The sequence below is a fragment of the Macaca mulatta genome, chromosome 10 (assembly GCF_049350105.2).
Source record: "Macaca mulatta isolate MMU2019108-1 chromosome 10, T2T-MMU8v2.0, whole genome shotgun sequence".
Classification (NCBI taxonomy): domain Eukaryota; kingdom Metazoa; phylum Chordata; class Mammalia; order Primates; family Cercopithecidae; genus Macaca; species Macaca mulatta.
In genome coordinates this window covers 24,885,267-24,912,480 of record NC_133415.1, presented here as the reverse complement: position 1 = coordinate 24,912,480, position 27,214 = coordinate 24,885,267, and the positions used below count along the sequence as shown (strand labels likewise).

The 27,214-nt window shown below is 50.1% G+C and overlaps 2 long non-coding RNA genes across 2 annotated transcripts in view; both read left to right on the top strand.

The window, feature by feature from the left end:
- Positions 1 to 8,310: 8,310 nt before the first annotated feature.
- Positions 8,311 to 21,746, top strand: LOC107000617 (uncharacterized). The gene is made up of 5 exons (XR_013399435.1): positions 8,311 to 8,377; positions 14,314 to 14,396; positions 16,516 to 17,915; positions 18,171 to 18,296; positions 19,127 to 21,746. It is a non-coding gene; the product is annotated as an uncharacterized LOC107000617 (long non-coding RNA).
- Positions 21,747 to 23,836: 2,090 nt separating this feature from the next.
- LOC107000618 (uncharacterized) overlaps positions 23,837 to 27,214 on the top strand; it is a 52,511-nt gene continuing 49,133 nt past the window's right edge. The window contains exon 1 of the long non-coding RNA XR_013399436.1: positions 23,837 to 23,992. This is a non-coding gene — a long non-coding RNA (uncharacterized LOC107000618). The remainder of the gene's footprint in view (positions 23,993 to 27,214) is intronic.

The window sequence follows — 27,214 nt, the reverse complement described above, 5'->3', positions numbered from 1 at the left end:
GGGTGGCAGAGAGCCTGGCAGTCCCTGGTGGGCTGCTCCCCACTATTCCAGCTGACAGAAGGAGACCAGGCCCCGGGTGCTGCCCATCACCCCTCAAAGCCTGTTTCCTTGTGTGCCCAACACAGACAACAGTGCCCAACTCGTGGGTGCTGTGGTGTCAATTGGATGAGGACACATGCTTGGTCTGTTCAAGGGGCAGCCTGGAGGTGGCAAGAAGTTGATGTCCAGGGATCACCCTTCAACCATAAGAGATAAAAGCGGGTGGAGGGCGGGGCACGGTGGCTCACGCCTGTAATCCCAGCACTTTGAGAGGCCGAGGCGGGTGGATCACGAGGTCAAGAGATTGAGACCATCTGGCCAACATGGTGAAACCCCGTCTCTACTGAAAATACAAAAATTAGCTGGGCATGGTGGCATGTGCCTGTAGTCCCAGCTACTTGGGAGGCTGAGGCAGCAGAGTCGTTCGAACCTGGGAGGCGGAGGTTGCGGTGAGCCGAGATCATGCCACTGCACTCCAGCCTTGCGGCGGAGGGAGATTCCATCTCAAAAAAAAAAAAAAAAAAAGAAAAAAAAAAGTGAATGCAGAGTTCCACGACTTCCTCGACCTGGGGTAGGACATGTCAGGTGTGTCCAGCAGTCTCCCAGAAGACCTCAGCAGGACCGAGTTCTAGTCGCTGACAACTTGCTCATAGTTATAGAGTAAGCTGTGCTCTCCCCACTCAAATTCTTATGTTGAAGCCTTAACCCCCAATGTGACTACACTGGAAGATAGGGCCTCTAAAGAGGTAATTAAGGTAGAATGAGGTAGAAAGGGTGAGACCCTAATCTGACAGGACCGATGTCCTTGTGAGAAGAGGGAGAGACACCAGGGTTGTGTGTGCACAGAGAAAAGGCCACATGATGACACACTGAGAAGCTGCCATCTGTGAACTGAGGAGAGAGGCTGCAGGAGAAGTTGACCCTACTGCTACTTTGGTCTTGGACTTCCAGCCTCCTTAAGGTGTTTGTTAAGACCTCCCAGTCTTGGTACTTTGTTATGACTGTCCTTGATGACAAGTATACTCTTTAGTGTACCTATTCCAGCTTTCTCCTCTTCCCTGTCTCCCTAACCTGCTCCCTTACCAAGGCTTCCTGGTACCAATATGTCCTAAATAAACAACTTGCATTTGAATCCATGTCTCAGGATCTGTATCTGGGGTGATCCAGGCTTATATTCACCATTTATCCTTTATCTAGAGAGACTGCTGGCCTTCACACATTTAGATGCCACTGGGGGCAGGACAGAGAGAAGATTTTGGAGACCACTGAGCTCTAGTTGACCATGGCATTGATCCTGAGCCCATGCCCGGATGGACAGACCCTGGAGTGACCCGAGCATGGCAGTGGGGTCATTTTTCAGCTGGCTGAGGGGTGGCGCATCCCTTCTTAGGGTAATAAAGGATTCAGGATGATGCAGACGAGTTTTCAGAGAGGCTGAGGGCAGCTTCTGGAATCAGACAGCACTGGGTTTCAATCTCAGGTTTACTACATTCTAGCTGGGTGACCTTGGATAAGTCACTTTCCCTGTCTAAGCCTCACTTTCCTTACCAGATGGAGATGACACCGATACTTTCTTAGAGGGTGCTAAGAGAGAGTGTGGATAAAGCACTTGGAAAGGCCTCTGGTAAGTAAGCTGGCAAGGGGTCAAGTTCATTGCATCTGACGATGATTATGGGGCCGGGGAGTGGCAGGGAAATAATTTTGTAGTTTCAGGGAATTGTTGAAAGGCACATTCTTTCTGGGCCATACCAAATGCAGCTCTCCTCTCCTCTGCTCTACAAACACTCACTGCTGAACTCAGGGAGCCCCATGCTCACCCCAGGTAAAGATGGCCGCTTTGATGAGTCAAATGAGATGTTCTATCTGGGTAAAACCAGGAGCTGTTTGCTCAGGGGACAGCTGTCAGAAAAGAGATCCCCTGATCCCCTGATAGACCAGTCTCCATCCGTAACATGGCTGGAGGGAAGACAAAATTTGGCTTTTCCCAGAATCCTTCCTCCAAGGGCTACAAGTGTGGCCCGGCAGAGAAGTGGAGCTGGGAACATGGTAGGGTGTATATAAGGAAGCCCCCCCTAGCTACTGACTCCATAATCCCTCTCACTAAGGCAAGGTGGGGGAATAGAAAAGGAAACGTGGAATAGAGAGGTATGTACCCAAAAGAACTGAAAAGAAGGATTCAAACGGATACTTGCATATGCATGTTCATAGCAGCACTATTCACGTTAGCCAAAGGGTGGACACAACCCATGTGTCCATCAACGAAAGAATGGATGAATAAATTGTGTTCTGTTCATACAATGGAATATTATTCAGTCATAAAAGGAATAAAGTGCTGAGCCATGCTACAATTGTGGATGAATCTCAGAAACATTATGCCGAGTGAAAGAAGCCAGCACAAAAGGTCACCTATGACAATGGGCTGGAGGGGAAACTGGGAAGTAACCGCTTAAGGGTGTGGAGTATTATTTTGGGGGTGACGACAACATCTTGGAACTAACTAGACCTGGTGGCAGCATAACATTGTGAATGTACTCATTGCCACTGAATCATACACTTTAAATGGTTAGTTTTAGAGGATGCGACTTCCCTTTCTTTTCTGTTTATTTCTTTCTCTTTTTGAGACGCAGTTTTGCTCTGTTGCCCACGCTGGAGTGCCTTGGTGCAATCAGAGCTCACTGCAGCCTCTGACGCCTAGGCTCAAGTGATCCTCTCTGCTCAGCCTTCCATGTAGCTGGGACCACAGGCGCACACTACCATGTCCGGCTAATATTTAAAAGGTTTCTGTAGAGATGTGGTGGAGCGGGGGGTCGGTCTCATTATGCTGCCCAGGCTGGTCTTGAGTTCCTGGACTCAAGTGATCTTCCCACTTCAACCTGCCAAAGCGCTGGAATTACAGGCGTGAGGCACTGTGTCCGACCTTAGAGTATGTGAATTTCTTATCTCTCTCTCTATTTATTTATTTATTTATTTATTTATTATTTTTATTTTTTTTGAGACGGAGTCTCGCTCCATCGCCCAGGCTGGAGTACGGTGGCATGATCTTGGCTCACTGCAACCTCCAACTCCCGGGTTCAAGCAATTCTCCTGCCTCAGCCTCCTGAGTAGCTGGGATTACAGGCGCCCACCACCGCGCCTGGCTAATTTTTGTATTTTTAGTAGAGACAGGGGTTTCACCATGTTGGTCAGGCTGATCTCAAACTCCTGACCTCGTGATCTGCCTTTCAAAGTGCTGGGATTACAAGCATGAACCACTCACTGCGCCTGGCCCGCTCTCTCTCTTTTTAAAGAGGAACCCAGTGGGCTGATAACAGAATTGCAACGGGAACCCTGGCCTCTGGAGCCACTCTTGTTTCTCCAAGGGCTGTTCTAGGACTAAAGAGAAGAGAGGCTCAGGCTCCCCTCTCCTTTATATGTTGCCAGTGTCAGAATTCTCCTGGAAATCTGGGGTTTCAGAGCAGTATCATGCAGAGCAGGAATACTGACGTGTCTCTTTGGGGTACTCTTATCTGCTCATGGGCTCCTAGGGTCCAAATTGGCCCTATACATGTTTCCTGGAAGGTGAGAACTCTTGGCCAGTTGTGGTGAGGATGATGTTTACCATCTCGAGGCATGCTCTTCCCAGGGTATGTCCTAAGTCTACCCGTAGGATGAGGTGAGGGTCACAGTTACATTGATGGGGAGGAGAGAAGGATGCCAGCTCTACTTCTCAAACCAGGCATGAACCCCAAAGGATGTCCAACCCTCCCTAGGGAAATGGAGGATGCAAGAGAAGACTTTGCTCACCACAAAGGCACTCAACATATGGGCAAAAGGAGGGCAAAGGACCAGCTGAATCCCCCAGGAGAGCTAGTCTGGTCTGCCCCGATACAGAGATGTACCATGTTAGAGAACTGGGAGCAGAGGAGGCCCACACTGGTAATGGCATCTGCTGAACATGAGGGTCCACTCCCTCCTTGCAGTACTCAGTTCATGGCTTGTCCTGAGTCCGCCTGAGTTAGACAGTCTATTTGCAGTGAGCCACAGTATCCTCTAACTGTCACCCCTTTTGCTCCCCTCCGTCACCTCCCCACTGCTTGCCTTGAAAAGACTTTGCAACAGCGAAACAGAAAAAGTACTAACATAACTAACTCAATTTTTGTTTAAGAGGCCTTTTCCCATTCCTGCACGTAGGCTAAGATAATTTTAGAGCACTGAGATAATATGCAGAAAAAAGCAATCATGTAGTTTTTAAAAACTAACTCTGGGATTAAAGGAGAAGTATGTAAATAATCAATGTTTTGTTAAAGATTTATAAAAGCATTGTGACCTGACCAAGGACAAAGAAGACCCTCGCTGGTGCCCAGATGCCAGTGGTAATTGGTCATCTGTTGATCCCAATTCAACCCCCCTTCTCTTCCCCTTTGCTCTGTTGCCCAGGCTGGAGTGTAGTGGTGTGATCTCAGGTCACTGCAACCTCTGCCTCCCAGGTTCAAGTGATCCTCCTGCCTCAGCCTCCTGAGTAGCTGAGATTACAGGCACACACCACCATGCCCAGCTAATTGTTATATTTTTAGTGGAGACAGGGTTTCACCATGTTGGCCAGGCTGGTCTCAAACTCTTGACCTCAGGTGATCCGCCCACCTCGGCCTCCCAAAGTGCTGGGATTACAGGCGTAAGCCACCACGCTCAACCTCTTCTACTTGACTTTAACATAAAAACAGCATAAAATCTGTACTGACTTAATATGATAGTATGGTACTTTAGAACAATAAATAGTCCATTATCTTCTTGGTTTTGCTAGCTCTTTAAGTAAACCTAATTTTCTTCCCATCAACCCTTATCTCTGGCGTCTGGCTTTCAAGCAGCGAGCAGCCAAACCTAGGTTTGATTACAATATCTCTAGAACCAAAGATGCTTGGAAAGAGAATCATAAATTCACTATTGCTCATCCTTCAGAAGCCCCAGGGAATAGGATGAAGTGTGAAAGTTTGGGATGAACAGGTGGTTTGATTTTTTTCCAAGTAGATATTGGAAATGATAGACTGACACTCAGGAGAATTCGGGAATGGATTATAAAACAGGTGGCTTGGGAATGCTTAAGAAAGGAAGTGGTGACCTCTACGTATCCCCTGTACTCAGTTAGAATGTGTCATGCCAAATTGTATTTCCCTTTTTGTTTGTGTCTAGGGAGACTAGACTAGACTATTGAATTAGGGGGAAGTCGTAGACCTGGGCGATGGCAACTCAGGCAGGAGGATCTCTTGAGCCCAAGAGTTCAAGGCTGCAGTGAGCTATGATCCTTGTCACTGCACTCCAGCCTGGGCAACAGAGCAAGACCTTGTCTCAAAACACTTTTTAAAATATTTATTTATTTATTTATTTATTATTTTAATTTATTTTTTATATTTTTTATTTTATTTTTTTGAGACAGAGTCTCACTCTGCTGCCCAGGCTGGAGGGCAGTGGCGCAATCTTGGCTCACTGCAAGCTCCGTCTCCCGGGTTCACACCATTCTCCTGCCTCAGCCTCCCAAGTAGCTGGGACTACAGGCACCCGACACCACGCCCGGCTAATTTTTTTGTATTTTTTAGTAGAGACGGGGTTTCACCGTGTTAGCCAGAATGGTCTCAATCTCCTGACCTCGTGATCCGCCTGCCTTGGCTTCCCAAAGTGCTGGGATTACAGGCGTGAGGCACTGCGCCCGGCCAAAACATTTTTAAAAAAGGACTTTTGTGATTACATTGGTCCCACCCTGATAGTGGGCTGCGTACTCTGGGCAATGCTGTGACCACACACTGCCTTGCCTTTTCTCTAACTCTTTCACATGGGTCTTACCATCCTGGCAGGACTGCTAACTCTGCCAGGGTAGGAGGCTGTGTCTAAAGCCTCCTTGGGACTCTTGAGCTTCCTGCAGTGGTCCTGGGCTGGGCCTGTTTTATAAGTTTGTTGAATGGGGTTTGTATTTTCTGAAGACCAGGGCTGGCCCCAGTAACAGATGTGTAGTCTAGAGAAAGCTGGGGAAGTTGGAGTCTAAAAGGACAGGCTTAAATCTACCCAGGTTCCTTACAGTGTCTGTAGGCAGCTCTCACTGCCTCTCTAAGCCTCTTTATGTGAGCAATGAAGATGATAAACAATATTCACAGAAATGTGACAAAAGAGATGTTGTAGTTTAATGATATAACTATGTCTTGAGCTGTTACTAGGTGCCAGGAACTGTGCTAAGCACACTTCCTTCATTTAGCCTGATGATGTGGATTCCATTATTATCTCTAGTTTATGGACAAGTAACTGAGGAAGGGTATGGAGCTTGCCTAAGGTCACATGTTGTCAGGGGCATGGGCAGAACTGAAATGTAAACCCAGAACAGTCTGGTTCTGAAGGTCACTGGAATGTTCTAGCACAGTGGTTCGCCAGCTTGAGTGTGCATCAGAATTCCTTGGTGCACTTGCTGAAACATACATATCTGGGCCTTCCTTTCTTCCCCCAGGGCTCACTGCAGCTGGGACTACAGGCACACACCACCAGGCCTGGCTAATCTTTCTGTTTTTGTTTTTTTTTTTTGTGGCGATAAGGTCTCACTTTATTGCCCAGGCTGGTCTCGAACTCCTGGGCTCAAGCAAGACTGTCCCCTAGGTTTCCTAAAGTGCTGGGGTTACAGGCAGGAGCAAGCCACCACACTCAGCCTGAATCGCATTTCTTTTCTTTTCTTTTTCTTTCTTTTTTTTTTTTTTGAGATGGAGTTTCACTCTTGTTGCCCAGGCTGGAGTGCAATGGCATGATCTCGGCTCACTGCAACCTCCGCCTCCTGGGTTCAAGCCATTCTCTTGCCTCAGCCTCCTGAGTAGCTGGGATTACAGGCGTGTGCCACCATGCCTGGCTAATTTTGTAGTTTTAATAGAGACGGGGACTCTCCATGTTGGTCAGGCTGGTCTCGAACTCCTAACCTCAGGTGATCTGTCTGCCTTGGCCTCCCGATGTGCTGGGATTACAGATGTGAGCCAGCCACCACGCCCGGCGTCTTTTCTTTTCTTTTCTTTTCTTTTCTTTTCTTTTCTTGAGAGGGAGTCTGGCTGTTGTCACCCGCGCTAGAGTGCAGTGGCATGACCTTGGCTCACTGCAACCTCCGCCTCCCGGGTTCAAGCGGTTCTTGTGCCTCAGCGTCAGGAGTAGCTGGGATTACAGGCACTCACCACCGCGCCCGGCTAATTTTTTAGTAGAGACGGGGTTTCACCATGTTGGTCAGGCTGGTCTTGAACTCCTGACCTCAGGTGATCTGCCCGCCTCTGCCTCCCAAAGTGCTGGGATTACAGGGGTAAACCACCGAGCCCGGCCCTGAATTGGATTTCTAACACGTTCTCAAGCAACGTACATGCTTCGGCTCTAGAACCACTACTTCAGGACCACTTCCTAGCATCCCTACTCTAGAAAATAGTAGGTACTAAGAAGAGGGCAGTTAAATAAAAGACTAAGCCGGGCGCGGGGGCTCGCGCCTGTAGTCCCAGCTACTCCAAAAGCTGAGGGGGAGGCAGGAGGATTTCCTGAACCCAGGAGTTGGAGGATGTGGTGAGCTATGATTGTGCCCCTGCACTTCAGCCAGGGTGACAGAGTGAAGTCCCATCTCTAAAATAATAAGAATAAATAATAAAAAAATTAAAGACTAAACCTATACATGTTGTTAGGCCAAATGCTGTACACGCCTGAATTTACAGTTATGGGTTCAAATCTGGGCTTCACCATAACCATGTGCATAAAGAGGCATACACCCGAGGTCTGCTAGTTAAGCCCTTGGCACTATTCCAGGACAAGCGTCTTCTGTCCTCTTACTCTGGGGTTCAGGCTTCTGCGCCCCTGGTCCGCGGTCGCGCGCCGCCCCCGCGCCTCTCCAGCCCTGAGCTCTCTGCGGCCGAAAGTGGCCGGGCAAGCGTTGCCATGACAGCGCCGCGGGTGGGGATGCGGGAGGCTGAGAGCGCCGGCCTGCTAGCCCCTTTGTGCGGCGGGGGCGGCGGTGTGCTCCCTCCAAGACCCGCTGCACCCCGCTTTCCTGGCCAGGACTCTGGGCTGGGTAAGGAGGGGTTGGGTGTGGGGTTGTAGGGGCGCAAGGAAGCGGGAGGGTGGAGGCGAGGGCCGGGGGTGGGGCGCCTCCGCCCGCCAGCCGCTCCCGCATTAAAATTTCATGGGCGCTGCAGCAGCTACAAAGACGACGCCGGCTGCGCTCGGGGGACCAGAGGGAGGGAGGCTGCGGACGAGTGCGGGGAGGAGTTTGAGATGGGAGGCGCTTGCAGGGGCTCCCCCAGTTCTGCGCTGTGAGCCGGGGCACAAAGAGCCCTCTGCACTCGCGCCGCAGGACCGCGGACCCGAGGTAAGACGTCGCCCCATCCTAGCAGCCTTCCTTCCCAAGCGTCCTTGTCCCCGAATGCGGAACAGCTTAATTCCCCGAGGCTGGGGTCGAGGGCAGGTCCCAGAGTCCCAGGGCTCGGTTCAGGGATGCAAACGCCGCCTGAAGTGTCCCGCATTGGATGGATGAAGAGGCTTTGCAGCCTGTAATTGTCAAACACAGTCAAGGCTCTGGCTGGGATCGGGGGTGAGGTCAGGCAAGGGGAGGATGCTTTGGGAGTCCAGTGCGAATGGGGGTCTTGCAATCATGATTATGAGGGGGAACAAAGACCCTTCCCTTCCGACGACACGAGACAGGATTTGGGAGGTGGACCCGCGAACCTTCTCAGCCCACCAGGTTAGCAATTAACTGGCCAAGCCACGGGCAGAGCCCAGAGGGTCTCGGAACTGGAGGTGGGGGTGAGGTGGCGGGGCAGGGTCCTTGAGGTCCGCTTCCCTCATACCCAGCCGCCCTCCCCCCGAGAGCCTACCATTCCTTTACTTCTGGGACTCAAATCCCAGATGTCCGGCGTCAAATTTGGCTCCAAAAGGATGGAGAGGGCTGGTAACTCACCCTCATTGAAAACAACAGTGACATCAGTTTATGGAGAGGTTACTCTAGGCAGGGACCTGCTTGGTGCTTTGCAAGCGTTATCACAACAGTCCCACGAAAGTGGTAAGAAACAACCCCATTTTAAAGATGAAGAAACGGAGATTCAGAGAGGGTTATCGACATGCCCAAGGTCACACAGCCAGTGATTGTGAATCCAGATATGCAGGACTCTAAAGCCCACGTTGCATCTCCTAAAGGGTCTAAGGAGATCCCGGAACCCACCAGCTCGATTCTCCACCTTTCCTCGGTTCCAGGACACTCCCTGGAGAGGCTGGGAATTTGGGAGGAAAGGGGCCAGACTTCTCTCCGCCCAGCGGAGGGCCCTGGGGTAGAGAAATTGTTTCTGGGATTGTGCAGGGGGAGGCCCCGGGGGCGCACCCTGGATTTCCCACCCTCATCCCAGGCTCCGGATCCGAGGCTGCCTGGCGCCTGGGATTGCTGGCGCGCACACCCCACTGCAGTGCCGCCGCGGGGAAAACGCCCCCACCTGCTGCGGCGGGAGGGGAGGAAGTATGAGAGGGAGGACTGCGAGAGAACTTGAGGGAACGGCTTTGTTTTTTTCTCAGGGCCAGGCTGGGACTGAGCACGGCTCAAAGCAGAACGCTCGCTCTGGACTCAGTGCTTTGCAAAGCGCATTCCCTTTTGGGAGCATCTGGGAGCGCCGCGATGGCCCAGGGAGGGGGGCGGGGGTAGACGCAGGGCAGGGATGAGTAATTCCACTTGACAGACAGGGAAACCTGAGGACAGTGGTTCTCAGACTTTAGGGGCGTTGCTTCCAATAGGCAGATGTCTGAGCCACGTGGCAAGGAGGATGAGTCAGCAGGTTTTGGGGTGGGGCTGGGTATCTGATGTTTACTCAGACCTCCTCATCCTCATCCTGCAGGTGGGCAGATCCTTGCTTGAGGAACAGTGCTCCCACCTCGCCCCTCACCCTTCTAGGCAGAATCATCCAGCAGCCTGGGCAAACCATTTCTGGACAGCTCCTAGCTTTGGGTGGCATTGAATTGACCCTACTCTAAGTTTGGTTAATTTCATGTTGAAAGCATTTTATGTAAACACCTTCCATGTCCCCCATGGCCGCCTATTTTAGTATTTAGTGACCCTTGCCATTGAGAACTGTTCTGAAATTTACTTATTTTAAGCCTTAACCCCACTCCTTAACAGAAGAGAGTGATGAAGTCTTCAGAGTCCCCCAAAACAACCATAACCCCTTACCGCCAGCTTTAGGAGAATCATTCTCTATGCTTGCATTAAAAATGAGAATTTTGGGCTGGGTACAGTGGCTCACACCTGCAATTCCAGCACTTTGGGAGGCTAGGGCAGGAGAATGGCTTGAGCCCAGGAGTTCAAGCCAAGCCTGGACAACATGGTGAGACCCCGGTCTCTAAAATAAATGAATAAAAATAAATGAGAATTTTTATAATTTTTGCCGATTTTAAAAAACAAATTCAATAAGTTTAATAAAATGCATGATAATTGTAGAAGATTTATAAACGATAAAAAAGAAGAAAACTCAATTTTCTTTTTCTTTCTTTTCTTTTCTTTCTTTTTTTTTTGAAACAGAGCCTTACTTTTTGCCCAGGCTGCAGTGCAGTGGTGTGATCTTGGCTCACTATAACCTCCACCTCCTGGGTTCAAGTGATTCTCGTGCCTCAGCCTCCCAAGTAGCTGGAATCACAGGCATGTGCCACCATGTCTAGCTAAGTTTTGGATTTTTTGTAGAGCCGGGGTTTTGGCATGTTGGCCAGGCTGGTCTCCAACTCCTGGTCTCAAGTGATCTGCCCACCTCAGCCTCCCAAAATGCTGGGATTGCAGGCATGAGCCACCATGACTGGCCTGAAAACTTCATTTTCATATATTTCTCTCTGGGGTGTGTGTGTGTGTGTGTGTGTGTGTGTGTGTTTGTGTACATATATATATATATATTTTTTTTTTTTTTTTTTTTTTGAGAGTGAGTCTTGCTCTGTCGCCCAGGCTGGAGTGCAGTGGCCGGATCTCAGCTCACTGCAAGCTCCGCCTCCCGGGTTTATGCCATTCTCCTGCCTCAGCCTCCTGAGCAGCTGGGACTGACAGGCGCCTGCCACCTCGCCTGGCTAGTTTTTTGTATTTTTTAGTAGAGACGGAGTTTCACCGGGCTAGCCAGGATGGTCTCGATCTCCTGACCTCGTGATCTGCCCATCTCGGCCTCCCAAAGTGCTGGGATTACAGGCTTGAGCCACCGCACCCGGCCTCTCTCTGGTATATTTTCTATTTTTGAAATTGGCAGGGCGCGGTGGCTCACACCTGTAATCCTGGCACTTTGGGAAGCTGAAGTGGGTGGATCACCTGAGGTCAGGAGTTCGAGACCAGCCTGGTCAACATGGCGAAACCCTATCTTACTAAAAATACAAAAATTAACTGGGCGTGGTGGCATGTGCCTATAGCCCAGCTGCTCTGGAGGCTGAGGCAGGAGGATCGCTTGAACCCAGGATGCGGAGGTTGCAGTGAGCAGAGATTACACCACCACCGCACTCTAGCCTGGGTGACAGAGGGAGACCCTCAAAAAAAAAAAAAAAAAAAAAAAGAAGAAGAAGAAAAGTAATTGCATTATGTGTATACTGCTTTTGAAAAGTTACATCAGATGTGTTTCTCCATGTTATTATGACCGTTGCCGAAATCATTAGAGATTTCAGTATTTCACGCAGGAGATAAACACGGTCTACTTTGTCAGTTTCCTATTGTTGGTCCCGCTAGTTGTTTCCAATTTTTCTTTTCTTCTGTGTCTTCATTTTAAGGTCCTTTCTCTGGCTGTGGTCCATGCTTCTTCCCAGGGCGGGATTACACTCTTTGAACTTACTTATTCATCAAGGCAGGGCAGAGTGGTGGAAAGAGAAGCAGCTGAGAGTTACGCAAGTCCGTGTACAAATCCTTCTCCCACCTGTGTCCACTTCAGTCCGGGAGTAATCTCCCTTCTCTGAGCCTCAGTTTCCTCATCTGTAAAGTGGAAATCACAATCCCGGTTTTAAAAAGCGGCCATGAGGCTATGAACCACTGCGTGTTCCGTGCCCTGTAGGTGCTTAACAAAGCTAGTGAATGCTATCGTGCACCCCCTGGGTGCCAGCTGAGTTCACTTACGTAGCACCTGAGTCTTGTATGGATACTTAGTGATTTGCTTTTATTTCTGTTGAGGCTGCTGGTTCGTCTCCTGGGTGATTATTAGCCTATTTGAGCGTCGTGTTTCTGGGGCATTGGGTCCATTGTGCAGATTCAATGGGCTGGTGAATAACTTGTAGGCCAGTCCTTTGTTTCAAGAGGATCCCTTCCCTTGTCTCTGAGGCCCGACTCATCTGTCAGCTCGAGCTCTGAGGAGGAACAATAGCCAGAGATTCTCAGGGGCAGAGGCGAAGTCTGGCTGAGAGTGACATCTGTCTCCCTATCCCATTCCACTCTGATCAGATCAGATGAGGCAGGTGTCCCCTTATGCCTTGTGGTGCCAGGTGGGCCCGTCTGGAAGCTACCGGATGAGTCATGGAAGGGACGTGGGTGCTGAGCTATGGTGTACTCAAAGGTGTGGAGGAGATGATGAGTAGTAATTAACCCTAACTACCACTTTGTTACCGTTTACCAAGGTTCTTGCTGGTGCTGCCTCACGGATACTCCATAAGGCAGGGAATTAGGCATTGCAGGTGAGAAACAGGCTCAGAGAGGTGAAGTGATGAACCCAGGCCCACACAGCAAATTAGCTGTGGAGACAGGATTTCAAATTGTATCTAGTTTGACTCTGGAACCTGTGTTTGTAACTACTACACTATGCCACTCTCCTAAGAGTGAACTCTTTTGCCTACAGACTGTGAAAGCAGCCGGAATAAACTGAACAGAGATGATTTATCAATCACTGGCCAGTTTTCTCACCGTAATAGTAATGCAGATGGCCATCAAGTTTGCAGTTTACATATACCTTCCTTGGATCTTTTCTCATTCAATCCGTATATATATGGATCTATATAGATGACATGAATCTGCTCTGTCATCCAGGCTGGAATGCAGTGGAGCAATCAAGGTTCACTGCAGCCTCCACCTCCTGGGTTAAAGTGGTCCTCCTGCTGCAGCCTCCCAAATAGCCACAGGCACGCCCAATACACACAACCACGCCCGGCTAATTTTTGAATTTTTTGTAGAGGCAGAGCCTCCATCTGTTACCCAGGCTAATCATGAACTCCTGGCCTCAAGCAATTCTCCTGCCTCTGCTTCCCAAACTGCTGGGATTATGGTGTGAGCCACTGTTCCCAGTCCCCGCCCCTATTTGAACACGCCTTCTGCCCCTTTGTGGTCCAACAGGCCTGTTTAGAAACCTCAGTTTCCTCATCTGTAAAGTGGGGATAATAAAACCCAGCTTGTTTTGCCATGTAGATAAAGACATTTCCAGTTAGGATCTGTTCTTAATAAATGTTAGTTCAGCTTCCTTTCCCTTCTTCTTGGTTTTCTTTCCTCTCTCTCCACTTCAGGGGTTCCCTTGTTTGAAGGAGATTTGAATTCCGAATCTCCTCTTTTGTGGACATTGTGTTTGAATTGAATTCATAAAGAAACAGTGCTTTATCCTCCTCTGCAGAAGCATCTGCTTCCCCCAGCATGTCTCCTGCGAGGCACGTGGCACATTCTCATTATTCCCTGGAGCTTCCGTTATCGCTGGGCGCTGGCTCATCCAAGGCAATTTGGGCCAACATCTCTTGCATGTCTCAGATCTCTGAGTAGCGATTTTATTCCAGAGTCGGGGAAAAAGACCAAAAACCCAGAGGGAATCTAAAATGCAACAAATGTATGTTTCCCTGGCAGCTGCCCATCCATTACTAAGAACAGTGCATGCTGTTTAGGGGGAAAAATGAATACTTCATGGGTGGTGGTAATGAACTGTGTGGTCAGTGATGACAATAATAATGATGTAAGAAAATGGTAGAATTCAAGCTAAGCCTCATTCATCTTCTCATTTGATCCTCATGACAAACCTGTGAGGTGGGCACTGTTATTATCCTTAATTTGTGGATTAGAAGACCGAGGCTCACTGCTTTGAAGGACTTGGTCAAGGTCATACAGTTTGCCGATGGCAGGGCAGCACAGGAATCCATGCCATAAAACCCACGTTAGGATGTACTGGTTGACACTGGCCTGAACAAAATACCTCCTTGTTTCCTGTTTTGCTTTTGATCTGCATCCGAGGAGATCAGTTTTGGGAAATGCTGTGATTTGAAACGGGACCTTAGCATCTATTCTCCACTGTACCCACGGGTATGTATTTATTCTCTTACTCCTGCCTCTTTTTCTCTTGATGACAGTTGGAGGCATCTGTCCAACCATGTGGTTCCAGACACGTTCATGTGGCCACCATGACCCTGTTTGCATCACAGGAGTAACCAAGGTGATCTTCCCTCTCTTCCTGTGTCCACTGGGGTTGGTTGGTAGAGACCAGCTTCATGCTTTGAGGTCAGATCCGTCATGAAATCCGTATGTCCCGAGACCTCCTGAATCTTAGAGGTGGGAGAGACCTCTAATGACCCTCTGGGTTCCCGTTCCTCAATCCTGGCTTTCCCGACTGACCTTGGCTTGAAGTGGGTGGTCTATGGGGTCTAGTGAGAGCTGAGATGATGAGGCCCCGGTGTCCACAACCCGTTCTTTGTGCAGCCTTTGATCTGGCACTTTTTAGTTCCAGTCCTCTTCTATCACATATAAATGAGTTTTGCAAAAATAACCTATTGAGGTATAATTTACATACAAGGAAATGCCCCCATTTAAAGCACACATTTTAATGTGTTTTGACAAATGTGTACACCTGTGTAACCATTGCCACAATCAGGATATAGAACATTTTCACTCTCTGAAATGTTCCCCTGTATTCCTTCCCAGTCAATCCCCTCTCAGCCCCAGCCCCAGGAAACCACTGACCTGCTTTCTCAGAAGTAGATTGGATTCTTTTTTTTTTCTTTTTTTTTTTTTTTATGTTCCATATATATGGAAGCTTCTGTGTTCAGTTTTTTTTTTTTTTTTTTTTTTTTTTGAGACAAGATCTCACTGTGCTATTTGGGCTGCAGTGCAGTGGTGCCATCTTAACTCACTGCAACCTCCGCCTGCCGGGTTCAAGTGATTCTTCTGCCTCAGTCTCCCCAGTAGCTGGGATTACAGGTGTGTGCCACCACACCCGGCTGATTTTTGTATTTTTAGTAGAGATGGGGCTTTGCCATGTTGGCCAGACTGGTCTTGAACTCCTGACCTCAAGTGATTGCCTCAGCCTCCCAAAGTGCTGTGGCTATAGGCGTGAGCCACCGAGCCTAGCTGAGGCTCATGCTTCTTGTTGCATGTCTCAGTAGTTCAATTCCTGTTCTGTCCAGTTTTATTGAGGCAATAGTTTAAATGTCATATAATTCACCCATTCAATTATTTTAAATAAATGTACCAAGTTGTGCAACCTTCGCCATAAATCAGTTTTGGAACAGTTCCGTTACCCCGATAAGATCTCTCATACCCATTTATTGTTCATCCACATCCCTAACACCAGGAACCACGAATCTATTCTCATCTCTGTAGATTTTCCTTTTCTGGATATTTTGTATAAATGAGATCATATAATATGTGTTCTGTTGAGCCTAGCTTCTTTCCCTCAGTATGATGTTTTTAAGGTTCATCCTTGTTGTAATGTGTATTAATAGTATGTTCCTTTTTATTGATGAGTAGGTTCCGTTGTGTGGATAAGCCAGACTTTGCTTTTCCATTCATCAAGATAGGGGATTTTAATTCGGTCAGTGCTTCCTAACTGCACTATATACATATAATGCTACAGGATAAATATGGCTCATCTTTCTGGAACATAAATATCACACACAGATTTACTTAAAGTTTAAATCATTGAGTGGTGAAAATAATTTTTGGAACATGTACTGTGTGCCAGGCACTGGCTAAGCTTTGAAAATCATTAACTTTGGACAGGCGTGGTGGCTCATGCCTGTAATCCCAGCACGTTGAAAGGCTGAGGCTAGCGGATTGCATGAGGTTAGGAGTTCAAGACCAGTCTGGCCAACACGGTGAAACCCTGTCTCTACTACAAAAAAAAAAGTTAGCCAGACGTGGTGGCACACACCTGTAATCTCAGCTACTTGGGAGGCTGAGGCAGGGGAATTGCTTGAACCTGGAAGGCGGAGGTTGCAACACGCCGAGATCACGCCACTGCACTCCAGCCTGGGTGACAGAGTGAGATCTCGTCTCCAGGAAAAAAAAAAAAAAAAAGAAAGAAAACCATTAACTTTGAGTCACACATTAAGTACGTGGGGGTTAGAGAGCCACAGTTTCCTCCAGGTTTCTCTGGCCCCAAAGCCCATGCCTTCCTTTGTACACTCTAAGACGGTGTCAACTTCACCCAGGAGCTAGCTAAAGGTCCCTTGAAACTTCCATCACCTTACTAATATCATGACTCGAGGTCCACAGAGCCAGGGGAAAGGGTCACTGTGGATCAAGCCAGGCTTAAGCAGCCCAGGGTCTATTTACAGAGAGCAGCAAGTTCCTGGGACAGAGGAGACAGAAGGGAATTTCCCGGTTCTTCAGGACGTTCACAACCACACTGAGAAGCATCCTTGCAGATAAGTATTTAAACTTACCAGGCCATAGCCTACCAGCCTGCCCTCTTCTGGTCTGTGCAGGGAAGTGTAGTATCCTAGAATCCCAAAGTGGGAGGGGAAATGGGTGATGTAGCTCATTCTCTTTTCTGAGTCTATGGAAGAAAGAAAGAGCTTGTCCCCATTTTGTGGGGTCCCAGAAAGGGTGATTTTCACACTCCACATTCGGCATTAGGGCTAGTATTTTATAAACGTCACCGTCTGGAACTTTTGAAGGCTGAGTTAAATGACTTCACCTTGTGTACTTGTAGAACTGCTATTAGGAGGAAGCTGGGGACTCCCTGGTAATGTGAACTAGCCCTTTTCAATTTTGGTGTTTTGTGATCATATTTATAAACCTTGGCTAGAGCTCCTTGGCCTTGCAGTTAAGTGAAGAGTTAGCAGTGTGACTTTAGATGCATTTTTCTCAGTGCAAGTGTCTGAGTTCACCTCCAGTTCTGAACTCATGCCCCCACTCCCAGGTGCTGACAGAAAGCTTTGAAGATATGCTGAGATGGCTCCCTGACAATCCTGATTCAGGTCTGTCAGTTGATGAAGACAGCGTAGTTGTCACCAAAGGCAAAACCTGGCAGATGGTCCTGGGTCAGGATTAGTGGTCATTCTCTGGTCTTCTCCAGACTGGTGACACAGGGTGGTCTTAAAAGAGTCCTACTCCAGCCTCTGGCTCCCCGAATTTCCTCTGGTGCATGGGGCATCAGGAAAGGGCAGGGGAGAAGGAGGGGGAGCAGAAAAATTACTGCTGGGCAGCAGGGTCCCTTCCATTTCCCCATCCATTGCTTCAAACAATGGGTGATTATTGTGCACCTTGAGTGAATGTCAAGGCAGGAAGAGTCCCAGGGCCACCCAGTGTGGCAGGAGCAGAGCTGGGATCAGAATTCTGGATTCCTGACTCTCCGTTCAGCTGCAATTCAGCTGTCACCAAGCTGCTGAGTTTGTCCTACTTTCTCCCGGGTCGCATTCTGCTGTTGTCGGGAAACAGGGAGTGAGTGAAGGGAACCCGGGAATCCCTCTCCCCTCACCTTTTAAGGATGTTCTGGGGTGGAATAAAGGGAGGTGGAGGGTGGGGTGCCTGGATCCAGCCTCACTGGCTCCTGGTCCTTCTTTCTTCGGCAGGGAGTTTTGGCAAGGCCTGGGCCTGGGGAGGGGGCCTGGGTGCGGTTTTCTCCTGCGGTGTGGTTGGCTCTTTTGTCTTCCAGGATGGGCCTGTGGGGTCTGTGTGGGGAAGGAAGGAGCTGGGAGCCTGGACTGCCTGTGTGTCTGCTGGATGCTGCCAGGTAAACCTGAGAGAGATGTGGGGAGGGAGGGAGGGAGGAAGGGAGGTCACATGGAGCTTGGTTTCATGGGGGTAGGTTTTCCTCCTACCTGTGCCCCCTCCTCAGGCCCAGAACATTCCTGCTCATGAGAAGATGGCCAGGGAAGCAGGTGGCTGGAAGGCTTGCTCTGTGTGGTCCTGGTGGGGGTGGGTGGGATGGAATCAAGACCACTGTGGGTGAGCTTGAGCAGAGAATTTAACATGTTCATTCATTCAGCACCGGAATGGACCAAGCAACTTCTCCGAGCCAGATGCTGGGGATGCAGAAGTGAACCCAGAGACATGATCCCATCTGCTTGGATCTTCATGTCAGAACACGCTTTATTACAGTCTCGGCGAGGGGGTGAGCTCCTCATCCTGGGAGCAGTGTGTGTGTGCGTGCATGTGTGTATGCGTGTGTGCGTGTGTGTGTGTGTGTGCGTGTGTGCGTGTGTGCGTGTGTGTGTGCATGTGTGTTGGGGGTGGTGGTGTGCAGAGATCCTCCCAGTGGGAATGTTGTAAAATGAACTGAAGCCATCAAAGGCCTCTGAAGGTCCTTCCCACCCACTCAAATCCTTGCCCTGTCTCTGCCCATGAGGCTCCTGGAGCTTGCTATGGGCTCCCTTTACTGCTTTTCCTCTGGTCCCCTGAGCTAACCCTGCCTGGTGGGGTATTCTCAGCTTTCATTGCTTCCTCTTTTTAGACAACATTTTTTTTCCTTTTTCTCAGAGACAGAGTCTCACTCTGTTGCCCAGGCTAGAGTACAGTGTTATGATCATGGCTCACTGCAGCCTTGACCTCCGGGGCTCAATACATCCTCCCACCTCAGCCTCCTGGGTAGCTGGGACTACAAGTTCACGCTACCGTGCCTGGCTTATTTTTTGTAGAGACAGAGTCTCATTATGTTGCCCAGGCTGGTCTCAAACTCCCGGGCTCAAGTGATCCTCCTTCCTCAGCCTCCCAAAGTGCTGGGAGTCACGGTGGGAGTCACCGTGCCTGGCCTAAGTTTCTTCTGAAAATTTTTCATGTCCAGAGTCCTCACTTCCACCCTGTGTGTGTGCTGGGGGCATGAGAGAGAGACTGGGGGGATCTCTGAACATGCGTCCCCTGAGATGCAGAATCAGGCTGGGGGGGATGTGGGAAGTTGGGGGTGGAGGCTGTGGCTTCATCCTCACTCGCTGTGTTTCCCCCCAGGTGGCTCCATCTGGGCCGCATCGCCAGGACTCCTGGCCTGGCCTTCTCTTTGGACCTCGGGTGACCTTGGACTCTGGCCACAGTAACTTAGCAGGCAGACTCTGGTGGTTTTCTAGCCCCCTGGGTGACTCCCTGAAGATCTCATCCTCCTCGCCTGTTGGGGTGGAGCCTCCCATGGATAGGAGCTCTTCCTGGCTGATGCTCAGTGGACGACTGGATCTGGCTCTGGAGGATGACTCCAGGGGTATGAGGGAGGCCTGGCAGCCCACTACTCCCTCCTCACCTGCTCGGGCCCTGCCTGTGGCCCTATTGTCTGGGTCTGGGGGCCCTTTCCTGACCCCATGTGAACTTGATTCCTCCTTGTGTTTCTGCCGGTGACCAGACAGAGCCTGGCCTGGGCCAAGGCCCCACTGACCACACTCTCCCCAAGGCTGGGTCTCAAAGGACCCTACAGGATGGGGACAGGAACATGATGGAAGTCAGGGAGGGGCTGTCAGGGAGAGGGCAGACACAGTTCCTTGGGTGCCGCTGGCTGGAGTCCTTTGTCTCCGTTTGCTCTGTGCGTATTTGTCATTTTGTGGGCCTTCCTTGGTGGGGCTTTTCCATGCTTTTCCTCTCCCTGATGGTTACAAAGAGGAGACAGTCAGCATCTGGGAGGAGCTGGAGCCTTCCCGCTATGCTGTTGAACTCTGGGAGGGGCAGCTAGAGGGACTGAGTGTGCACCATCCTGAAAAGAGAAGGTCTTTAAGAGATAAGATCTAGGCCAGGGAAATTCACTAGAAAGAGACAGGCGGCCCTGGGTTTTTTTCCTGCCATCCAAAGGGAACCAGTCTTACCCAAAGGATTGAGGGGTCACCTTAGCCCAATCTCAGGACACTCTCCTCCAATCAGATCCCTGCTTCCAGCTGCACTGCTCCTGGATTGTGTTCTTGGGGAGCAGAAGGTGGCAGGACAGGCCCCACAGTCCACAATTCCAGCTCCCTCCAGAGGGGACAGTCCCAATGTCTGCAAGAGAGCGGCTTGTGGCCTCCCTTAGGCAAGTTTAAAAGCCAGATGTCCTTTTTCCCAGAAAGGGGAGTGGTGTGTACTATTCATCGGCTTGGGCTGCCACAGCACCGTGCCACAGACTGGATGGCTTAAACATCAGGAATTTTTCTCCCAGTTCTGGAGGCTGGAAAGTCCATATCAAGGTGTTAGAGTTGGTTTCTGGTGAGGCCTCTCTCCTTGGCTTGCAGGTGGCACCTTCTTGCTATGTCCTCACATGGCCTTTTCTCTGTGGAGAGGGACAGAGAGCACGAGCAAGCTCCAGTGTCTCCTCCTCTTCTTATAAAGACATTAATACCATCAAATTAGGGCTCAACCCTAGGGACTCATTTAACCTTAACCCCTTAAAAGTCCCATCTCCAAAACCAGTCACATTGTAGGCTAATGCTTCAACATATGCATTTGGGGGAGGGGACTCCGTTCAGTCCTTAGCAGGGTGGTCACCGCAAACATGGAAAGCCAGAGCCATCTCCCCTTCAGAATTCCCGCCCCCCACCCCAGGGACGGGGAAGAGGAACAGAGGTATGGGAAGCAGACACTGAGAGTGGCAGGTTTCAGGCTGGGGTGGCTCGGAGTGCTTCGGAGGACATATGGAACTGGCTGGGCTCAGTGTGGGGAGGCGGAGCCCCTGGGAGAGCCGTGTCCTGAGAAGGGCCTGGGCTACAACCCTGGGCAAGTTACTTCACCTCTGAGCCTCCCCTGCTCTGTGAAATGGAAGGCATGTGCCCGCCTGTCAGGTGCAGGGAGGATTCAGTGAGGTCGTGTGCCTAGCACTGTGCCTGACTCCCAGCAGATATTCAGTAAATGCTCCTATCCATCTGGGAGTATAGACTTAGGGTTTATCTATTTTTTTTTTTTTTTTGGCTCTCTGGACTTCAAAACTCAGCATCTTCTGATCCAGAGGCATTTCTGATTAGCCTTTCCCTACCTATTTTCCTAATATCACTCTTTAATCAGCTTGGGGAGGTGGCAGCATTTCATGGCCTCCATAGTAACTCAGAATGCTTCCTGGAGTATCTGAATTCTCCTCTCTCATCAGCACTGAGCACCTACTTTGGGCCCTTTCCCGTGCTAGCCATTTGGGGGAAACATAGGTGAAGAGTGCCAGGGTTCGAACCTTTAGGATTTCACAGCCATGCTGGATGGGATAAAACCAGCTCACATGGAGAATCAGAGACTGGGACAGTGCCATGAAACTGTCTATTAAGGCACAAGTTCTGAGTGCTTGGGAAGTGCGAGACAGACCCCACAGAGGGCTGCTGCAGTCTGGAACAGCTTCCTAGCAAGCTGTACCAACCAGAGCCTTGAAGGATGAGAAAGATCTGCCTGAGATGAGACCCGACCCTCTAAATTCCCAAAGTAAGTTCTAGGAAATGTCATCATTGCTCCTTTAAAAAAAAAAAAAAAAAAAAAAAAGAAAGGCAGGTTCAATTTCAAATTCTGCTGCAAAATTCAAACACTCAGGGACAGGGCATAGGATGAAGTGTTCCTTGATTTTTATGGCCGTAGAATCCATTTCTCATGGAACATCGTTTAGAACTGTGGGAGATGCTAGGCCGGGGTTTCTATGGGAAAAGTACAGCAGTGATAGAAGATGGCATAATTAGGGTACAGTTAGGTGCTTTGTGGCATGGACTGAAAAGGAAGCCGACTGGGAGGGTGTGGGGAGTCTCAACTTGGTTCCAGGAGCCAGGCCAGCTTGATGCAGTTTTTTTTTTGTTTTTTGTTATTGTTTTTTTTTTTAGAGGGGGAGGGCAGGCCAATAGTTGGAGCAACTAGAGGCCTGACAGTCGGTGATGGAAGAGATGCTTACTGAGCACGGGTGTCAGATCTTTTGCGGAGAGATGCTGGTGTGCGTGTGTCTATGCCAGAGTGTAACAGGATCCAGCCCTCTGGGGAGGGGCTGACCAGAACTAGGCAGGGGGTTTCTAGCCAGGACAAGTCGGGTCCATTTTCAAGGGAGCTGAAATATTTGCAGGGGGTGCTCTGAGACCCACAGCCAATAAATAGGGAAGCGACATGCTTTTGAGCAGGGTCCATGTGGTTAGGGTTGATTTTGATGGGGCTGAGGGGCTTAGAGGTAGACCCCCTGCCCTGGTCAGGCCCCACTCCCTCTGGCTGGTGGGGGCGGGAGGCCTCTGGAGCTGCAGCTGGAGGGGCCGGGGCAATGTTGCATGGTGTGATTAACCTACTAACCCAGGGCTCAGCCGGGACGCTGTGGCGTGTGGCGAGGTGCCTGGCCTTCTGCCAACCAACTAACCCACTAACCAGGCCCGAGCATGCCCTACTAACCACCCCCCCGCAGCCAGATCCTACTAACCATGCAGCTCATGGGCCTTTCAAGGGGCTGGGATATGGGGGCAGCCAAGGCTCCAGAAGGCTCTGCCTATGGGCTGGGATCTTTGTGCAGACCCACGTTCCAGGACAGGGAATGCAAATAAGACTCACCAACTCTGCCACTTCCTGTTGGGTGACTTTGAGTAAGTCACCTCACTTCTCTCAACCTCAGTTTCCTCAGTGGTAGAATGCGAGTTCTGATACCTCACAGGTTGCAGTGAGGATTCCCGTGAATATAAGGATCTTGGCACATGGCAGATACTTTTTTAAAAAAATGTATGAGGGTGGAGGAAGGCCCCCCAAACCTGGTTGAACACGTCTGCTGCCTAGGCCCTGGCCTCTCTGGGTGTTCTGCACACAGATCCTTCTGCCTGGGGCAAGACACTTGCTTTGAATCCCTGACTGTCACTTCCCCACATTCTTCCTCCGTCTCAGCTTTCTTTTCTGTAGGCAACTCTTTTGTTCGATTACTAACCCGTCTAACCCCGGGGTACCTCAACTGCACCCCGATCATCCCTTAACAAACTAACGGACCTGCGTGCGTTCTTCCTTTTCTCCTAGCGACTCCTGTGTGTGTCTGCTGAGGTGCCCTGTCCGCTGGTGCTGTGCTCTGACTTACTAACCCAGCCCCTACTAACCCTGTTTTCTCTTCTTACTAACCCCAGCCCTGCCGAGCTCTGGGCTCCCCCCGGGGGCTGGTCCCCCTCCTTTTGGCAAGCAGATGACTTGGGACTACTGGCCCTGTATACAGATGTCCCACTTTGCTGCCCCATATTGGCTGTTTGTAAGATCAGAGTCCACTGGGCCAGGTCTAAGGCAGGGGATGGCCCTATTAACAAGACTCAGAGGAGGAGGAGGTGGTCCTGTGGATGGGGGAGGCTGCACTCTGAGTATGACATCTCTCCTCTGTGCAGAAGTCTGGTTGCCACTGGGAGTAGGTGGGACCAGGGAAACCTCTGGGACGTGAGTGTGGAGGCCTGTGGGTCTAGACACTAGACTGTGGAGCTTTGAGCTTTTGTGTCCTTCTCTGGAAGGAAGCTCGGGAAGAATCTTCTCCATTGTTAAGTGACAGGGATAGAAGCTGTCCTGCACAGGAAGAGGGGGGCGTGTCCCACGAGGAAGGCAGGAGGGGGCGTGCCCGTCACCGGAAATTAGCAGAGGGGCGTGTCCCACACCGGAATTCAGAAAGCGGAGCCTTTCTTACACCGGAAGTCAATGAAGCGGGTCTTTCCCACGCTAGAAACCACTGAGTGGAGTATTTAGTACACAGGAAGTAGGTCAGAGGAACACTTCCCATGTTTGAAAGCCGAGAAGAGGGACATTTCTGACACCGGAAGTCAGTGAGAGGGCTCTTTCCCACACAGGAAGTCAGCTAGAGAGGCCTCTTCCATCTCTGGAGCTGAGAGAGGCGGGTTTCCCCCACCGGAAGCAGACGTGGGGCCGTGACCGGAAGTCATTGGGAAAGATCCATTCCACGCACAGAAGGTAGAGGGCGTTAGTTGTCCTGTTGAAAAGGAGGGTTGGGAAGGGGAAGCAACTTTACCCCGGGCTCGGAGTTTGCAGGAGAGAGAAGTGGGGAGCAAGAAATGAACTTCTAGGGCTCACAGGGTTCCCGCAGCTTCTCAGGCGTGCCAGGAATGCATCCCTGGCTTTCTGTTCCCACCCACGTCCCTGCCTCAGCCAGCCTCCCCCAGAGCCCGCCAGCCGCTAAGCCAGGGCCACACCTGGGGGTGATTTCATGCCTCACCTCCAGTAGGCACCTTGGTTTCTTTGGGTTAATCTCTGGCTCCCTTGCACTAACTCTTGCTGTCACCCAGCTAATCCCTGCCTCACCCTGACTGCCCCAGGGGCTAACCACTAACAACCAACCTGGTGTGTCTGGGGGCTCCAGGCTCCTGGCTTGGCCCTGACCGGCTCTTAATTAACCTTTCCTTCACCTTTACTAACTCCTGCCTTCCTGGTCTGTTCCTTTCAGCAGAAACTAATGGCTTGTGGATTTCTTTCTGACTAACAACAGGTCTAACATTCCTTGTTACTGTTAATTAACAGCTTGGATGTCGGCATGGCTGGAAAGGGGCTAACACCGGTTTGAACTTGACTAGCACAGGGAAAAGTGTAGATAATTTTAAACGTGGTGGCTGCTCTGAGTCAGAGCAATCAGAAGTCGGTAAAGATGGTAGTTTTCTAAGGGAGGTGCCAGGGCTCAAGTGTGGACCAGGCCTGATGGAGCAAATGGTACCCACCAAGTTGGAGTCAGAAGTATAGCCAGTCTTGCAAGGTTTTGGCCATTGGACGTGTCTTTACTCCTCGTGATCTGCATTTGGTTTCAGTTCTTTAAACAATATAGCCTTATAGCTCCTATAAACCTTAAAATACCTGTCTGGTGTCTACAGAGCATATGCCATTTTGTATAGAGTCACCCGTCCCCAGGCCAGGGCCTAGAGTCTTCGTTTGGGGACGTTGTGTTTTGGAAGCTCTAGGACATAAAGCGTTAGATCAGAGTATTCAGAAGGGTTATAATTCCATCAGTCATTTACATGTTAGTAGTATAAACTGTCTGAGCTTCCTCTTCTAACTTTTAGCTCTTCTAGCATAAACTCTTCTGTGCAATTTAGCTGCACCGAGGAAACGGGAGTTTTTCTGGAAGGGACTTTTGATCTCTTTAGACTGAGGGAACGTCCTTTGGGAGTAGAAGGGCAGGGGGCATAAGCCAGCGATTCCAGGTGCAGGTAAGAGGTGGCACTAGGTCAAGGTTTTGCTGGCTCAGTCTGGAAGTCAGAGTCTGTGGGAGAAGACAGCTCAAGGCAGGGCCTGGAGGATTGGATCAATTTAGGGATAGGTCAAAGGCTGGCTTGGAGGCCTTACAGGCAGGTTGCTTGGGTCATTGAATCCTAGTCCCGTGCTGAGGGCCCTTTTCTCTGGTAACTGTGGACTCAGAGCTAACCGATTGTAGTTGGCAGTAAGGGCTGAAGGGTGATCCAGAGGCTTGAGCTGCAGAGGGCACAAGAGAGAAAAGATGTCTTAGGAAGAGCTCTGAAAAGATGCCTTGGCTGCTGGCAGGGACCTTGGATGGGGTAGAGTCTACACCCAGGAAGTGCCTGCCTGCCACCCTCTAGTGGCTGCCTTACCCCATTTCACTCAAAGCAGGAAGCTCAGAAACACCTCCTGTTCCTGAAACTCCTCTTTGTTTAACTGCAAAGATTTGATGCTGCTAAGGACCTACTATGTGTCAGGCACTGCTCTGGGTGCTGGGACCTGCACCTGGGCTTTTTCATCATTGTGCTTTTAGATCCTAGTGGGAGAGTTGGTGAAGTAGATAGTGATTCAGTGAGATGGTGTTATGATGGGTCAGGGGACTTGGGAACACGCAGGAGACAGACAACATTGATGTGCACCTACTCTGTGCCAGTCATGTGCCAGGCATTGGGAATGTAGTGGTAGTTAAACACCATTTGGTCTTTAGGAGCTTTAATTCTAGTGTGTTGGGTGGGTACAGGGGGGTGGAATGGGGACAGAGAGACACCTAATCCACCCTGGGGTGGCTTTCTGGAGAGGCCTCTAAGCTGAGCTCTGGCTGGGTAGAGTGTGGGTGGGGTTGAGTTCCAGGCAGTGAGAGTGGTGGACACCAGTTTCTGGGGATCAGAGAGGATCCAAAGAGGTTCTGGAAGGTTCATGTGGAATGTAGCAGGAGATAGGGGAAATGTGCATGGTTCCGGGTCTGGTTGCCAAGGAGTTTAGATTTTAACCTTAGGCCTTGGGGAGCCATGGATATGATCTGAGAAAGGGAGATAGTGGATTTGAGTTTTAGGCTGGCCATTTGGCTTTTCCAGCCCAGGTGGAACTCAGAAGAGTTTGCAATGGGGTCTGGCCACATTTTAGCAGAACTGGCCACAACTGAGCAGAACTTTTTGAAACTAGGAAGACCCTTTGGTCCACCTTTTGATGAACAGAATCTGTACATGCCTACCCCGTTGGAGGTAGCTCTGCACTGACTGGAAAGTAAAGGGGACCAAGGCGACAGTAAAGGCTCGGAAGGGGAGCAATCTTGAAAACATGTCATCCCATGGTGGTGGGAAGCCCCTGGAGAAAAGACCAGGGGAAACACAGTCATAGGCTGCAAGTCCACAAGAGAATTCCGCTGGGGAGGGAGCCCATTTGTCATGCATGACTGCAAGGGGGGAGATACAAGTGTGGAGTAAGCTTGCAAGAGGCTGATCCTGGTCCCAGAGAGGGAAAAATATGCTTTGGTGGGTAATGAACCTTTTGTTCCCAGAGGCAGAAAGATTGGGACTAGGCCAACGTAGAGATTGGCGATGGTTGTGAGATTCAAGGAGGGTGTGTGCGCGTGCGTGCATGTGTGTGTGCATCTTGACAATATTAGAGGAGGCTGAGCCCAAGTAGGCACATTCTCTTCAACCCCTCCCTCATTCAGTCTGCTCTTGAGTCTACTGAACATCAAGCTTGCTATGAGCAGGATCTTAGAGCTGAGGAATTGGCCTCCGAATCTGAACAGGTGTCGTAATCCTTTCTTAATAGGTTGTGCTGTGGACCCAATGTGAGGGCTATGCTGGCGTACATGGTGACATATTGAGCTGGGGGATGCTCTCAGGGTGGGGGACTGCTTCCATCCCAACAAAGGCTCTCTTGAGAGTCTATCCAGGGACCCATTGTTTTACTTTAACAGACCAGAAAAGATGTTTGTTTTCC